Below are 18,751 nucleotides of genomic sequence, written 5' to 3' on the forward strand. Positions count from 1 at the left end.
CATGTGTGGGTGGTGAGTGGTCCCATGGACAGGATATGGACATTGAAGGTGTGTGTGTGAGAGAATGGTGATGTCCCTTGCACTGGCAGTAAATGAGTGCCCTGTGGATGTGTGATGGGTTTTTGAGTGTGTGAGTTGAGGATGATGAGAAGAGGGACTTATCCTGTCGGAACGAAGGAGATCGTTCATCATGTTGTGGCCCTGGGTGGCTGTCCTCTTTTACAGGGTGTTGGCACTGACCACTGCTGCTACTGTCTCCCAAGCTAGGTTAGTGAGGTTGGTGCTCATCTTGTGGCCAGAGCTGGGGGACAGGACATCACGGTGGGCCTCCACTGCATCCAGAAGGCACTCGGGGGACACGTCGCTGGCCATTGGGGCGCAGCCTTTTTGCCTTTCAGGGCCATATTTTCTTTGCAGCAGTCCTGGGCTGGAAGCACTGAGATGTGCGCATGTGGCTGCACTTTAAATATGGTGCCTGATGTGATGAAGTGGGGAGGTGATGGCGTGACGGGCGAATGACAGGCAGCCCGCCCTGGATTCCTGGGAATGCATAATTAATGCAGTGTGTTTTGGACGATACGGTGTGAAAATCCATCATTGCAGCTGGCGGGTAAAATGTCGTTTTACTCACCCACTACCGCACTGCACTTGGTGCGATTTCACCCTGAGATTCTACCTTTAGTGCTGCAAACTCTAACCACCACCCAGCTCCTCCACTTTACTAAACTGGAATGTTGCCTCTCTGTGCTGCTGCAAAATCGCGGGACGCCCACAACAACTGTCCCAAAGGCTGGAATCCTCCTATGCTGCTAAACACAAGGGTCTGCACCAAAATGCTACCAAATGCCAGGCAGCATGGTCTTAGTGCTACCAAACCTCACAATATCTCTCTAATGTTGTCAAATTACAGAAACAACATCCCTGTTTTGACAAATTTTAACGCAAATCCGGTGCTCAAAACAGGACCCCACTGGTGCTAAACTCCATGATGTCATGTCCCCTGTACTGCTAAACAACAGGCATTTACCTTTAACCTGATGTGTCATGTCCACCTTCCCACAGGCATTCGTTTTTATAAAGTGATAAAGAGTGGAGTGCATAAGTAAAATAATTTAACAATGATAAAGACAATTGGTTTAAGGCTTTCATGAACATAAAGTACCATTAAATACCCTACAGTGTTATGTCATAAGATGCTTTTTGACTTTTGAATCATCAGAAATCAATGACAATTTTATTACACCTGGTTATATGACAGAACACCCTTGTGAAAAAAACATCAATTCTGATTCTGAATGAGCAACACCACAGGAAATCCACATCATATCTGCCTGTATAGTTGTGAAGACCAAACATTTATAGAAAGTTAGTTAGCACACAGTTAGCAGTACAAAAAAAGTCTAATTACATCCAAACACTCAAAATATGTTTCTCAAAATTCTTTTGGCTGCACTCTGTTTTCTGAGGGCAAAATTGTCCCAGATTTGCACCAAGTGCGGTAGCGGGCAGGAAAAAAAGACGTGTTACCCTCTGGCCACAATGCGGCTTTTCGCGCTGTATTGTCCCAGTTCTGCTGCATTATTTATGCATTCCCAGGAAACAGGCCATTTCGATGGTGGTTGGGCGGGCTCCAATTCGCCCACCATGCTGTCACCTCACCGCTTCATCACACCGGGCGCCTCATTTAAAGTACAACCGCGCACACACCTCCCAGTGCTTCTAGCCCAGGACTGCTGCAAATAATACATGGCCCGGAAAGGCATGAAGACTACAGCCCCCAGGTTAACTGACACATCTCTTGATCACCTTTTGGATGCTGTGGATGTGCGTGATGTCTTCTACCCCTGCTCTGGCCACAGGAGGGGCAGCAATATTACTACTCCGGCTCGATAGGCGATGGCAGTGGCGATCAGTGCCAATGCTTCACAGAAGAGGTTGGCCATCCAATGCAGATAGAGGATGAATAATCTCATCCATGCCATCAGGATAAGGAAACTACCACATCACTCTAAACTCACACACTCAAGCCCATCACACATTCACCGGCATCTCACTCACTGCCAACTGAAGGGACATCACCATCCATTCTCTCACATACTCTCACATCTCCATCTAGCCTCATCTGCTCTGGAGGCTGCCTCCTCAGCCCTCACCATCTTGAGGCTACTTGCACAATATGTGCCGCTATAAATACCCTGGGATACCCCCCCTACCACAGTACAGCCCTCAGCCTGCAGTGTCTTCCCTGTCTGAGGCCACTCTCCCCCTTTGCCAAGCAAGCCCTAGCCCTGCACCCATACAAAGCCATCTCCTCATATGGCTGGCCTGGTAGGTAAAGACCTGCCTGTGAGCAACGCCTAAGAATGATGTGGCGCTTTATGTGAAGCCCGGTGCTGATGACTATGAGTGCTGCCCGAAGCAAGGTAGGCAAACATACCTCAAAGACCCGAGCGAAGTGCAGCTCACCAGGAGCATGTCACTTATGAGCTGTTGTGAAACACGTCGGCGTGATTGGGCGGACAATCCAGCGTCGGGGGGATGAGTCCGGCGTGTTAGCCTTATAGTGATATGCAGATGTTTAAAATGAGGTTCCTGACGTTCAATGGTGGGAAACGCAGCCAGCTGTTGACGGGCTGAGCGGACGATCGCCAACTGGTTCCACGACTTGTGAAACCGATTTTTAGTCTTTTTGCCATATTGTCCGGTCACACCGCTGAGCACGCCCAACGCCAGCGGGCATGGAAAATCCCGCTCTTAGCAACTGAGCCATCTAAAAATAAGTTTCATGATATGATTTGTAACACAATCAAAATGTAAATATTTATTTTCCTGATAATATAATTAAATTTGTCAATAAAATTATTTTTTGCATCTCTGAGTGTGAAATGGCATTACTTTTGAGACCTGGCAGCTGAGGGCACTTAACAACTGCAAGTCTCAGCAAACATCTGTTCCTAGCATTCCCAGTATGTCACAGTCTGAGTGTCTGCATTGTGGAGCAATTCTCAGCATGCATCGGTTTCATTTTCAGCAGCTAAATTGTTCCCTGCTACTTGAAGCCTGAGACTTGAGGAATAGTAATAAATGTGTTTGTTTTGGACATCCAAACAATCTCAAGCATAAACTTTGGAACTTCGCTTGAGGCAAGTCTTGACATAGATGCCATTTTCAAGAATATATTTTTACTGTTGAAAGGCTGATACGGTATGTGAGTGAGGGGAAAAGAGACAGGAAGCATTGTGTTTTTGATTGAGACAAAGAGAATCAGAGACAAAGAATGCAACTGATAGAGTCAGAGAGCAAAAGAAATAGTAATAGAATCAATGACAAAGAAAGGGAGCTAGACAGAGAGAGACAGTCAGCTTACCAGTTAAAGAGACAGACAGACTGAAATAAAGAAAAATGGTGACAAACAGATCCCAAAACAGAAAGAAACAAGAAGGTAGTGACAGATAGTGACAAATAGCAGGTGGTGGAATTTGAATGCAATAAATATCTGGAACTTAATTTCTAATGATGACCATGAAAATATTGTTGATTGCCATAAAAACTCATCTGGTTCACTAATATAGGGAAGGAAATCTGCCATCTTTACCTGGCCTGGCCTACATGTGACTCCAGGCCCACAGCAATGTGGTTGACTCTTAAATGTCCTTTAAACAGGAGCAATTAGGGATAGGCAATAAATGCTGGCCTAGCCAGTGATGCCCAATCCCATAATTGAATTTAAAAAAAAATAAGCAGACAGAGGCGGAGACCTGAATTTTCGTAATGTTGGAAGGGCTCCAAGCTTTAGCCAAAATGGCACTGGAGCCCCAATTTTGGAAGTCCTGCCCCAAACCTGGTACCATCATTTTCTCTGGGGAATGGCGGGGCAAGACATATTTCACAAATCCTCAGTTCATAGAGGCAGCTGCATATTTAAAAGTGCAGCTGCCTTCAAACAGAAGCAATTTTGGTCATCAAAGTTTCAGAAACATGACAAGTAGGCTTTGGAGGAAAAGGTCTAAAGCTGCTGGAGTTATTTGGTGAGGTAAGATACCCTTTTAGAGAGATCAGATATGTTCTTGTAAGAAGCGAGGTACCCTTTTGGAGAGGTTAAGTAACCTTTGGGAAAGGTCAGGTACCCTTTAGGATTGTTAAGAGTAGACATGAATGTGCATATAAAGTGGATAAGCTCTGTGGAACTGTCAAGCTGTCATCATTTAAATCTCCAGCCCTTTAAATTTTGAAAAAAAAAGCCAGCCATCAGTTGAAAAACATTGGTGCTTACAATTTCAATAAATGTTTGTGACATAAGCCTGAGTGTTATCATTATTGTATTATTTCTGTTTGACTGCCTCCATAACCTATCATTTTCACAGTGGGGAGCTTGTAAATTTTCAGTCTGATTGATAGCTTCAAGTTGTTATAAAGAGATGAGCTATCTAAAATATTTGTTGTGATAGTGGATTAATTACTTGAAGCAATTTAAATGTATTGAATGAGCTGTTATCAATTAGAGTATTTTTGTTTTATATAGTTAAGTCTAAAATAAATGCTTAGAACTTTATTTCAACTCACTATGACTCCTGAGGTCTAACCATGGTGGATACTAGGTGAGTTAGCATGGAGGATTGGAGGGTGTAAGGGCAAAGGGTGGTGCATGAGAATCATGGATTGGCATGGATTGACTCTAAGTTGGCATAGAGTCTATTAAGGGCTATGAGGATGAGTGAAGGTTACGATATGAAAATAAAAGCAAAATACTGTGGATGCTGGAAAACGGGAATAAAAACAAAAAGTGCTGGAACAGTTCAACAGGTCTGGCAGTATTTGTGGAGAGGGAAACAGAGTTAACAAGTACAATATGACTCTTCTTTCTGTTTTTATTCATTATGGGTTAGCATAACTTGGCACTGTGTTAGCATAAGGGCTATAAATGGTTATGGAGATGTGGGGTCATGTGTTGGCCTGGAGGTATGAGAGACCATGGTGGGTGGGTGGAGAGGCACAGGTTGGCATGGAAGGTGGGAGGGACTATGAGAGTAAGTGGGAGGCATGAGTTGACATGGTTGGGGCAAGGGGAATGTGTGGGTATGAGGGTTGGTGGGCTGTTTTTGGTTTTACTGCTGTTTTTACAACTGGGATGAAGTCCCAGGTCACAGAGGTGGGTTTTTAAGCTAGCCTGTCTTGGTATCCAGCAGCCCCTGTAGCTGCCTCCAAACTCTTTCTAGGGGGTCAGCGCCGACTCCAGTTAACACCCACTCCCCCTGGAATAAACATCCAGCTGTTTGGGGCACTTTCTACTGAGTCAAGTTTGAGGAGCCATGAATTTTCCTTCTCTAAGCAACATTAGTGAACCAGATGGTTTTTAATGGCAATTGATGATAGTTTAATGGTCAACATTACAGATTTATTAATTGAATTTAAATTCTACCAGCTGCTATGGTGGGATTTGAACCCCTGCTCCCAGAGCATTAGCCTGGGTCTCTGGATTACTAGTCCACTGTCATTACCACTATGCCACAATACTACTATCTCCCCCTGTCGTGCCATTCGGAAAGATGCCCACCTCTTCATGCCCAGAGGGCAGTAGGGCCTTTGATAAACCAATCACTGAGCAGTCTGCTGGACATGACACTCCATGACTGTCACCAATCTCACACACCTGAAATATGGCAGAATTCATGGTCTAGATGGCCTCCTCCATTGTCCATGTATGGTTGCGCATAGCCTCTGATGGCTCTGCCAGATGTTCTCCTGAGAGTCGCTGCAACTCCAGCAAGTTGAGTGTGGCTGCAACCAGAGACCCATCAACAGCCTGGGTCTCAGTATGGGCCTGGCCTCCAACAACCTTCTGGCTGTCAGGGACTTTGTCAGCTCCTCCAGCATTCCTGTGAGATGTTCACCAGCATGTGACCCCGAACCAATTTGCAAAGCATACCCACCAAGGTGAATGTATTCTGCTGGTGGAGGATGTTGAGGAAAGATGTGTTGCTGTATCTTCTAAGCTTTGGATGCCCTCTTCCTTAGAGGTGGATTGCAGGGTCTCTGTCCAGGCAGCAACCTGCCACTCCAGAGTGTAGGTATCTGCATGGGAGAACATTAACAATTAGATCCTGGACCTTCCCATTCACTCCTCCCGTTCATGCATGTTGCACTTTTTCTTTCTGTCCACATTTCAGCCCTCCTCACTCTCATCACACATCACTTGACCTCTCCATCAGTGATTGCCTGGCCTCTCTGCTCTCTTGCCAGGTTGAGTTGCTCCAGCTCTCTGACTGTCAGAGTTCTCAGATCTCGTACTTCCCCACCCATCTTCCCTGGTGTTGTGGTCCATTTTCTCCTCAGGAAGAAGGCAAAAATGAGTCCCCAGAAAAAGATTAACTGCCCCCTCCTTGCCTGGCATTCCTCAGGCTCATGGGTATCTCTGTCACGTGTCCACTGTCATGGGACAAGGAGGGCATTGACACCGAGAGGTAGATGTCTGGCACATTCATACAACCATTTCTTCTGAGGCAACTGCAGATGGGGCACATTATTCTTTTGACAAAAGCAAAATACTGCAGATGCTGGAAATCTCAAATAAAAACAGAAAGTACTGGAAAAACTCAGCAGGTCCACCAGCATCTGTGGAGAGAGGAAGCGAGTTAATATTTCGACTCTGTATGGCTCTTCTTCCGAGCTTTGAAAAAGAGTCATAGGCACTCAAAACGTTAAATCTCTTTCTCTCACCACAGATGCTCCCAGAATTGCTGAGTTTTGCCAGCGTTTTCTGTTTTTATTTTATTCTTTTGATCACCTGGCTGCGCTCTCTCTCCAATTTGAGACACATTAGGCATGGCCCACCCAGCAGCCACACTGTGCTCATCATTCCCTCACACTCACTCTGGCGGTGCGGAGGAGGTCATCGACTCACTTCTGACATTTGACCCAGGGGTGAGGGGATATGAGGGGTGAGGGCTGTTTTTGGTTTCAAAGCTGCTTTTCAAATGGAAGGAATTCACAGGTCAGCGAGACGGGTCTTTTAGGCAGCCTAGCAGCACCTAGCAGCCTCTGTGGCTGCCTCTGACCCCTTTCCAGGGGGTCCGTGGGCCCAACTCCAGTTAAACGCACTCCTCCGGAATGAAAATCTGGCCATTCAGGGCACTTTCTCCCAAGTCAGTTTTGCAGAGTTGGGAATTTTCCTTTCCTGAATGACATTAGTGAACCAGATGGCTTTTAACAACACTTGGTGATAGCTTCATGGTCACCATTACTGAGCTAGCTTTTTATTCCAGATTTATTAATTTAATTCAAATTCCATACGTTGCCACGCTGGGATTTGAAACCCTGATCCCAGAGCATTAACCTGGCCCTCAGGCTTACTAGTCCAGTGATATTACCACTATAACACTTTCTCCCCCATGATGCCATTCAGAAAGGTGCCTCCTCATGCCCAGTGGGAGTAGGCCCTTTGATATACAAATCAGTGCCCTCAGAACAGTTGCCATTTCAGGTTGGAACTGTTGCCCAGGACCCATGATTGTGACCCCGCCAACTCTTACCTTGTGGATGGCCCAGGAGCACAATCATGGCCAGCTCATACGTGATTCCACAGATTGCCGCAACAATTCGAATGGGACACGAGCTGCAAAATCATGGCTGTTACTTTGTAATGTGTGAGTGACTGACTGGTGTGATCTACTGGTTGATTACTCAAAACTCCTCCCTCTTGGTGTGCAATGGCACCTTTCTGTCCACTAGAGATGGTGGGGACTCTAGATGCCCCCATCCCCCTCTTGCCAGGCTATTGCTGCCTAGAACTCATGACCAAAGTAATGGTATGCAGGTCCGTGCACTGCTGGGCTAGTTGCTAACCTCCACCGCCACCTGCTTCCAGGCTTCCTACTTTCGGTCAGCTGGGAACAAGACCTCCCACTGTTCCTGGGCTGCCTGGAGGAGAATATGGGGGGTTGTGGGGGGCATTGCTGTACTACCGGGCCATCCTCTGTCTGCCCAGTGCCGTTCCCCAGCTTACAACCTCTTGCCTTGATTTCTCCACTGAAAGCTGAAGAGACTGGAGATGCAGGATGCTGATGTGGCCTATGATGGGTCCAGATGTAACTGTTCAATTCCTTCTGGCCTGGAGCTGAAGTCTGGTGTTCTGAGCTACACTGTGGGTTCGCTCAGCTGTAGTTACAAAAGAGTCAGAAACCTTGGAACAACTGCAGGCAGGTTTGGCTGCCATTTAAAAATGGCGGCAGCACGTGTGCTACCATCAGCCGATGCCAGCGTTTCCACCTTCCTGTCCACCATGTCACCTGCATTAAATTTCACCCAATGTATGTGAGAGGGAAGCTGAGTGCCCAGTCATAATGAAAGCATAAAATGTATATACAGAATATGAGATTAAGATAGATATTTTTTGTGAATGAAGCAAAGTGGAGATGGAATCAAGGTGTAAGTTCATAAGAGAGGGAGAGTGAGAGAAAGAGAGAGTCAGAGATAAAACACGTCAGCTGCATTTTTGCAATTCATTGTGTTACAACTCACAAACAGTGCATAATGTCAAATTTTGTAGATGACATGAAACTTGGAAATGTACTAAACAGCGAGGAGGATACTAACAGACTTCAGGAGGACTTAGACAGATTGGTGAAATGGGTAGGCACATGGCAGCTGAAATTTAGTGCCGAAAAGTGTGAAATGATTCACTTTGGTAGGAAGAATGAGGAGATGCAATGTAAAATGAAAGCTGCAACATTAAAGCATGCACGGGCATAAGAGCTAGGGTCACACGTGCACAAATCTTTGCGGGTGACAGGACAAGTTGACGAGGCTATCAAAAAAGCATATTAGGATCCTTGGCTTTCTAAACAGAAACATAGAGTATAAAGGTAAGGAAATTATGTCAAATCTTTATAAATCATTGATTGGATTCCAGCTAAGTATTTTGACCAATTCTGGGTGCCATATTTTAGGAAGGATGTAGAGGGCTCAGAGTGGCTGTTGAGAATATGAGGTGGGCGACTGCAGTTATGTGGAGAGACTGGAGAAGCTAGGGTTACCCTTTTTAGAGCAGAGAAAGTTAAGATGATATAGAGGTGTTCAAAATCATGAAGGGTTTTGATAGTGCAAATGAGGAAAAACTGTTTCCAGTAGCAGGAGAGTTGAAAACCAAACAAACTTAAAGTAATTAGAAAGAGAACGAGGGGTGAGATGAGGAGAAATCTTTTTTATGTTGTGATTTATGATGACCTGGAATTCACTGCCCGAAAGGCACTGCCTGAAAAGACTGTGAAAACAGATATCATAATAACTTTCTAACAGGAGTTGATGAACACTTGAAGTGGAAAAAAATTGCAGGACTGTGGGAAAGAGCAGGGGACCAGGACTATTTTGGATAGTTATTTCCAAATCAGATGCTTGATGGGCCAAATGACCTTGTCAGCTTTATATCACAAGAACACAACACATAGTGGCAGCAGTAGACCATATGGCCCTTCGATCCTGCTCCACCATTCAATAGAAACGTGTCTGAAATTAGGCTTCAATTCCACTTCTCTGCCCATTTCCCATATCCCTTGATTCCCTGAGAGACCAAAAGCCTGTCTATCCCAGCCTTAAATGTATTCAATGATGGAGCATCCACAACCCTCTGGGACAGAGGATTCCAAAGATTCACACCCCTTTGAGTGAAGTAGTTTCTCCTCATCTCATTCCTAAATAATCAGCCCCTTATCCTGAGACTGAGCCTCTGTATTTTAGATTTTCCGACCAGTGGAAAGTGTGTCTCAGCATGCACCCTACTAAGCCTAGAATCTTGTACATTTCAATGAGATCGCCTCTCATTCTTCTAAATTCCAGAGAAAATAGACCTAATTTGTTCAGCCTGTCATTATGGGAGAACCCCCGCATTCCAGGGACCAATTTAGTAAACCTTCGCTGTACTGCCTCCAATGCAAGTATATCTTTTCTTAAATGTGGAGACCAAACTGTACACAGTACTGTATCATTCTATGATTAACCAAATCGAAAACATCAAAATAAGTTTCTAGTGGGTTATTATGTTGTCTCGCCATTCAGTTGGCAAGAGTTGAGTTTTAAAATTTGTTTGAACTAAGTTGCCAGTAACCAGAGAAAATGACAACTGTGTGAATGGATGTTACATCAGCTCTTTAGATGTTTTCCTTTATTGTTATGCAGGTTGATAGATGTAAGCTTGAGGACTTTAGAGCACAAATTAAAGTAATGTGGCGTATGCTCCTATCCTTATTAAATGGGGAACATATCCTCTCATTTATTATGAGGAATATACAAGGAATCCATGACTTGATCTCTTGTGGTGTTACACTTGATTGAGAATAGCGTCTGGGAACTTCCTCAGATGTGATCCCACTCCACCAGCTTTGCCTTGCTGGACATGCTGAGAAACCCGGTTTATGTCCACAAATTCTGCCAAGGCGGGAGCTATTCCCAGGAACTTCCTGGTCATGTCCTTTCTTTTTCGTTGCTCTATGTTTTTTTAAATTGCTATTTCTCTCTTGGTCTCCATTTATGTTTGTATCTCTCTCTTTCCCATCTTGCCTTGTAATGCTCAATATTCTTTGGGTAGGAAGTGATGGGTGGTATGGCATGGCAGTATTGTGGGGAAAGAAGACACCAACCACTGCATTTGCAGTGGGGTTTCTGAGAAAAGTTTCCCCATTAGTTGCTTCCTTTGCATCCCCTTCCCCAAAAATATAAGTCTTTGTCAGTCACTCTTATTCCTCTTATCTTTCCAACTTGTGTTTTCACTTCCTCACAGTCACCCATTTCTTTCCAACAACTCCTCACTCTCAACACTAGTTCTATCACTACACTTTTGATCTAGCCACTCAACCCCCTGTATGTTTCCCTCCCCTATTCATTTAAGTGCCTGACACCAGCCCACCCCCAATCTGCCCACTTTCAAGTTTAACAGAGGTGGGATGGGGTTGGGAAGCCAAACCACTCCCAGTAGGCGTGTTGCCCATTTAAATATTATGATGAGGCTGGGAACCTCACATTTAAGCTCTCCTACAAGTTTAACCCTGGCCATTTGGGCTTCCAAAGCCTCAGGAAACTCAACAGCTCATGGTAGCTGAGGACAGCATTGGGGAGAATCTAAGTGTCATTACAGCACTGCTTTTGGGCCAGGAGGAGCAAGATTGTGTGCAGGGGTGGGGTTACATGGATCAATCAAGTGCTCAAATGGATTGACTTGAGGTCCTCAGCATCACACATGCCAACCTTCAGCCAGTTCCATTCACTCCATGTGATATCAGGAGACAACTGAAGGCACTGGATAAAGCAAAGGTTTTGGGCCCTGACAACATCCTGGCTGAAGCTCTGAAGGCTTGTGCTCCAGAGCTGGCCATGTCCTTAGCCGTGCCCTTCCAGTTCAGCTGCAACACTGGTAACCACCCTACAATGTGGAAAATTGTCCAGGATGTCCTGTTCAGAAAAAGCTGAGCAAATCCACTCTGGCCAATTACCGCCACATCAGTCTACTGCTACCCATCAGCAAAGTGATGGAAGATGCCATCAACAGTGCTATCAAGCAGCACTTAGCCATCAGTAACCTCCTCACTAATGCTTAATATGCGTTCCGCCAGGATCACTGGGCTCTTGACCTCATTATAGCATTAAGGTCCAAATATGGATAAAAGAGTTGAACTCCAGAGCTGAGGTGAGAGTGACTGCTCTTGACTTCAAGGCAGCATTTGACTGAGTCAAATCAAGGAGCCCTAACAAAATTGAATTCAATGGGAATCAGGGGAAAGCTCCCTGCTGGTTGGATTCATGCCTAGCACAACTGAAGATGGTTGTGGTTGTTGGAAGCCAATCTTTTCAGTCCAAAAACATCAGGAGTTCCTCAGGGTAGTTTCCTAGGCCCAAACATCTTTGGCTGATTCATCAATGACCTTCCCTCCATCATAAGATTAGTAATGGGGTGCCTGCTGATGATTGCACACTGTTCAGTACCATTCACAACTCTGCATACACTGAAGTATCCTCATGTCCATATGCAACAAGACCTGGACAATATCCAGGCTTGGGTTATTAAGTGCCACAGAAGTGCCAGGCAATGACCATCTCCAACAAATGAGAATCTATGCATCTGCCTTGGCATTCAATGGCATTACCATCACTGAATGAACCACTGTCAACATTCTAGGGATTGACAATGATTAGAAATTTATCTGGACCAGCCATATAAATATTGTGGTTAAAAGAGCAGACCAGAGGCTGGGAATTCAGTGGAGAGTAATTCACCTCCTGACTCCCCAAAGCCTGTCCTCCACCTATAAGGCACAAGTCAGGAGTGTGATGTAATATTCTCCACTTGCCTGGATGAGTGAGGCTGCAACAACATTCAAAAAACTCAACACAATCCAGGATTGATGGATTGGTACCCCACCTACCAACTTAAATATTCGGTCCCTCCACCCCTGACACATAATTGCAGCAGTGTCTACTATGTACAAGGTGCACATAGCAACTCATCAATGCTCCTTTGGCAGCACCTTCCAAACTTCCAACCCCCACCAACTAGAAGGACAAGGCAGCAGATGCATGAGAACACTGCAAGTTCCCTTCCAAGTCACAAACCATCCTGACTTGGAACTATATTGCCATACCTTCATTGTTAGTGGATCAAACTCCTAGAATCCCCTTCCTAACAGCACTGTGGGAGTACTCACACAAGATGGACTGCAGTGATTTAAGAAGATGGCTGATCCCTTGTCAAGGGTAATTAGGGATGGGTGATAAATGCTGGCCCTGCCAGCAACACCCACATATCATGAATGAATATGAAAGAAGACTAATATTTGGCCAAGGGCCTTACTATCATTGGTCAGCTGTGGAGACCTAATCAGCATCCCCAAGCAGATCTCAAATGAACCTGCTGCTGTAATGACAGTGGCCCATGTATTTTGAACACTCTTGTTCCACCCAGTTCTACATTCAGGTAAGTGTATTTTAAATACTCACCTGGTTGGTCGCAGTCAGAACTGGTTCCTTGAAGGATTGATATAGGCCTCAGCTGCTGATTTGCTTGCCTGAAACAATAAGGCAGGTGGCACGTTTTGAACTTGAAATTAGCTTCCTATTGGACCGTCAGAATTGGTTGCCACCTGCTACCCTTTACTGAACAGTGAGCGTGCCCTTGGGCAGTAATTAGCCATTCTTTTGAAAACCATATCAGTTGTCTATTTCCAACAAGGTGCAGAATCGGATTCGGTTTTGATCCCAGTGCCAGTGACCCATCCCCAAAACAAACAGCCTTCCTCCTGTTTCACATTCTTTCACAAACAAACATATGTAATTCCTGAGAATATGTAGATTAACACTGCATCTTTTTTTCTCAGAAGAATGTGCATTGGTACATTTGAAAATTATCAGAGATCAGAAATGATCAGAGCATTTATAAAGATGACGCTTAGGATATCCCAGGTTCTGAAGTGTCAGATTTTCACCTGTAGTAGTTTTAAATGGATGGAAGTGAGGTGTAAATTTTAACTCAATTTTTTGAGAACCAGAGCTCTCAAATTTGAATTAGAAGCTCTAAGTCTCCATAAGTGTTGTTGAGAATGGTACTACAACATTGAAATTAATTCATAAAAGTCGCTTTGCTTGCCATTATTCCATGGATTAAAACTCGCAGATATGCACTTCAGTACTTTTGAGCATCGCATGTTATTGTATAATTTTGCGATATGCAGATTATCTGAAGTGTCAGTGGTAAAGAGGTTAATAATATCTCTACTAAAAATAACTCTTGTGCTAGAGGCTTGGAGTTATTATACACAAATGAATTCAAAACTCTGTTATATTCACTAAATTATGCACTATTTGATCAAATCAGACAAAAAGAAAAGGAGTCTTGTGGTGGAAGTAGTCCCAGAATGTACTGTAAGTGTACAATTTTAATTTCTTTACCATTAATCAATTGTTTTTGTGTTTGGTAATCAATAATATTTTATATTTTGTGCATCTATCTGGCTAAAACCATATGGCAAAGAATAACATGAAGCATTTCTGATGAGAATTTACCCTTCATTTATTCCACAACGCCATGGTTATTTTTCTTATTGAGGTAATACTTTTCTTGTCCCCTTTGCCTCCTGATCTCGATGGCAGCACAGTGATAGACAAGCAATTCAACGCAACACTTCTGATCAATTATGAAGAGTAGTTCAAGCCAGAATATGTGGCAAAGTAGTAGTTTGCAACACCATTATGAAAGAATATAAATGCAAACGCTTCATTATTTATGTCAGCAGATTTAAATTTCTTTTATTTTATATTTTTTCTTCACAATACAATAATTGATAGTATGTAAATCAAATATGAATAATAAATAGCAGCTCAACATGGTACCTGCTTCAGTTTTTAAGTGGAAGCATGCACACACACATCTGCTACATAGTGGGATCAAACAGTTAAAATGTCTTGGCTGAAGAGCTAAAATAGTTGTCGATATTTCTTCACAATTAACCATCTGCTGCTATTGGACATTAGTTGCGGTACTAGCAGGGAGTTTGAGATGGCCTTGAGCTGCAAAACAGCTGAAAAGATCATATTTCATACATCAAATTTAGCTGTAAAGATATCATTACGTACTGTAGAGTGTTTTGAGACTTAAAGGAATCATAGGTTTAGACTGAGGGTAAAAAGGGTTTTTGTAATCTCCCTGAGGCCCCAAATATCATGAAGTGAAAATCCTTTTAACTCCCGCAATGTCGACAACTCCAAGGCTTCCTTGACTAGCCTTGTTCTTTCTGAATGACACAACATGAGGGCAATTTATACTGCCAGCAATTTGTTGATCACCTGAAAAGTGAGTGACCAGTATTTGTAAAATCAGGCGAGGAAATGGAGAGTGGGGATACTTCAGTTAGCCAATAATGTTCAAGGCCTAAACAAAAACAAAAACAAAAATACCTGGAAAAACTCAGCAGGTCTGGCAGCATCAGCGGAGAGGAGTACAGTTGACGTTTCGATTCCTCATGACCCTTCAACAGAACTAAGTAAAAATCGGAAAGGGGTGAAATACTAGCAGGTTTAAGAGGGGGTGGTGTTGGGACAAGAAGAGCTAGGTAAAGGGCCAGTGATAGGTGGAGATATACCTAGCTGTATCACTGGCCCTTTACCTAGCTCTTCTTGTCCCAACACCACCCCCTGTTAAACCTGCTAATATTTCACCCCTTTCCTATTTTTACTTAATTCTGTTGAAGGGTCATGAGGACTCGAAACGTCAACTGTACTCTTCTCCGCCGATGCTGCCAGACCTGCTGAGTTTTTCCAGGTATTTTTATTTTTGTTTTTGTTTTGGATTTCCAGCATCTGCAGTTTTTTTGCTTTTATCTCAATGTTCAAGGCCTGTCTGATGCAATTTTTAGGAGCAGCTGCCTGTTCCTAAAGTACAAATTAGATTAGAAGACCTTGACAATGATTTTCAGGTACAAAAAGGAAGAACATTTATTTTGTGTGCTCTGGCCATTTGTATCAGGAGTTAAGTTGCTGGAACAGGAATTCTTAAATTCTTAAAGGGATCAATGTAGGCTTTGAGATGAAGAGAGGAGGAAATTTTTAATTGATTCTTCCAGGTGGAGCTAGAGCAGCTGGAGTTCTCCTTCTGGGCCTAATAAATACTTTGTCCTGTTACCAGACCATTTATCTCACTCTTACCCTCCCCCTGTACTGCACAACCCCCTTCCAGATTTCCTCTCCTCTCCACCCTCAGGTGGAACTCCTGATTGACTCACCCTTGTATCTGGCTGGTTTGTCATTCTCCCACAACCAACGGAATGCAATGCCGTGCCTGTTTGACATTCACAGTTCATGAACAGTGCTTAAGGAAATCCAAACCAAAAATGGTTCAGGCCTCTTGACGTCAGCTTTGGGCATTAACCTTGCTGCACCATTGACTTTGAGCCAGTATGACATGGAATTGAAGACCAACTGAATTATCACCTCATATTACATTAATGTTACAGCCGGACTGCTACGTTTCCCGCCAACAGTTGTCGAGGGGGGGGAGGGGGGGCTCATTGTAATACATCAGCATATCATTAAAAGGCCACCCCACCATTCTATTGGACCCCACCATGTCGTCCATCTATGTCAGCGGGAAAGCAAGTCAACGTGTTTCACAACAGCACACAGGCAACTTACACATGGCAGCCTTCACTTTGGGTGAACTGGAGGTGAGTGCAGAGCAACGTTCTGCAGAGTTCGTCAGGGTTGCCTGTTGTTTTGCAGGCTTCAGGGGTGCCAGGGCATCGGGGTGAAGTGCCCCCCCTGCCATGGAGGTGACTGTTGTCAGAGGGTAGTGTGTCCAGGGGCAATTGCTGCCCAGCCTCGGAGGTGACTGTTGTTGTGGGGAGTGGTGGGGGGGGGGTGGGTCCAGGGGCATCTGCGTCCGTGGAGTTGGATCCCGCACCCAAGAAATTGAGGTGGGGTGCAGGGTAGATAGGGGAAGAGGCCACGAAGTAGGGACACCTGTATAAACTGACCATTCCTCTGCAACTGAGACAGTTCAGGCACGGCCACACAAGCAATGCAGAGACACCAACATGCAACGAAGCACTCCAGACCTTACCCCCCCCCCCCCCAACAACACACCCCCGACCTTGGCACAGACTGTGAGTCCGCTACCACTTTATTGGGCTGTGGAGCAGTTGGACTGCACACATTGTACAATCTCCTCACCAATGCTGGCCATGCAGCAATCAGTGCTGGAGGTGCTCACAGCCCCTTGCAATCTCAGCCTCCCAGTTAGGAGCTGTCTCGCCAGCATCGCAGGCTGACAGGGCAGCCATACAGTGTGCCCATCTCTGGCCATCCAAGGGGTGGCCAGCACTCTCCGGGAAGTGTTAAGGGGCCGTCACACAGGGCCAGGAAAGGTACTAAGTACACCCCTGGTAACCACATCTCTATCTCTTTCATGCTGCAGGACGACAACATCAGGAGCATGGATCCTGGTGACCCAGCTGTATGCCTGATGGCTTACAGAGAACGAAGAAGATGGAGGAGAGAGCGACTGAGGATCCTGGCTTCGCAAAGGAAGGAGCAGCAACCTCAGGAAGAAGGGGCGGCTGGGACTCCCGCAGACATTACCCAGGAGCGACAGCGAGCTGTGGGTGATCGGCGCCTAGTGACACCCAGGGTCGATAGACACTCCCTGCAATTCCTGCAGATGACTGAGAACCAGTGTCACCGATGACTACGCATGTCTAGGGCCCTGGCTGCTCACATCTGCCACTTACTGCAGGACCTGGCGCCAAGGGGACATGGAGGGCTTCCGTTGCCAGTGGCTGTGAAAGTGACCGTGGCGCTCAATTTCTATGCCAGTGGCTCCTTTCAAGGCTCCACAGGTGAGCTCTGTGGGATTTCACAGCCGCCACCCACAATTGCATCCATGAGGTCACGGATGCCCTCTTCTTGAGGGCACACAACATTGTGCATTTTGCCCGGGACTGGGACAGCCAGGATGCAAGGGCCATTGGGTTTGCCCTGATCTTGGGATTCCCACAGTTGAAGGGTGCGATTGACTACACTCCTGTGGCGCTCAGGTCTCTGTTGCTATACTCGGTGAACTTCATCAACCACAAGGTCTTCCACTCATTGAATGTGCAGCTGGTGTGTGACCACCAGAAACGCATCCTGCAGGTGCGCACAGTTTCCAGGGAGTGTGCACGACACCTACATTCTCAGTTGGTCACAGACCCCTGAAGTCTTCCAGGATCCACAGAAGCTGCAAGTTTGGCTCCTCAGGGACAAGGGCTGCCCACAGAGGCTGTGGATGATGATGCCCGTGCAACGGCCTCAGACTGCAATAGATCGAAGCTATAATGAGGCTCATGCAGCAACTCACAACTTGATGGAGCAGACCATTGGGGTGCTGAAGGTGAAGCTCCAGTGCCTGGACTGGTCTGCTGGAGCCTTGCAATACAGTTCGCAGAGGATGTCACACGTTGTCGTCGTCTGCTGCACCTTTTGTAATCTGGCACTGCAATGGGGAGAGGAGCTGGCTGAGGAGGAGATGGAAGAACTGCAAGTCTCCTCTGGTAAGAAAAATGGCAATAGAGATAAAGCTGAGGAGGTCCTCGGAGACAACAATGATGAGGATGAGGCCCTTGCACTAGCTAGACAAGGTAGGTGCTTGGGAGGCCCTCATAGCTGCTAAATTTGTGGAGGATGATGACAACATACATTGAGGACACTCTATAGATTTTCACATAGCCTCTGAGAATGTCTGACTCCTGTCTGGCTGAGGACAGCTCGCTTGTGCTCTGTGATCAGGGTCATATCATGGAGACACAGCCATGAAACCTCAGAAGTTCTGATGCATTGTCCACCTTCAGCAATTGAGGCCTTCAGGAGCACAGCATCAGTGGTCACAGATGCCGAAGAGATGGGTACCAGCCCCTCCTTAAAAGAGCTGAGACCACACAGAGAGAATGGTGGAACTCTGTGACACCTGCCCACTACATTCTGGCAGCAATGACCAGCATCGCCGAGGGACAGTAATGTGTCCAGGGAGTGTGAGGCTGACCATCACTTTGGTCTGAAGGCTGCACAGAGCACAGGGAAGTGGCCCTGGACTTAGATACCTGCCTTTATCTTGTGCAGAAAGATTTCACACCTGAGTGACAAGAACACTGCTTATCAGAACAAGGAGTCACAGGCAGGGAGACATTCTTGGGAGTTCATTGACAATAGAAACAGTATGCACAAGTGATTAACACCCATGCCC

The sequence above is a fragment of the Carcharodon carcharias genome, chromosome 1 (assembly GCF_017639515.1).
Source record: "Carcharodon carcharias isolate sCarCar2 chromosome 1, sCarCar2.pri, whole genome shotgun sequence".
NCBI lineage: Eukaryota > Metazoa > Chordata > Chondrichthyes > Lamniformes > Lamnidae > Carcharodon > Carcharodon carcharias.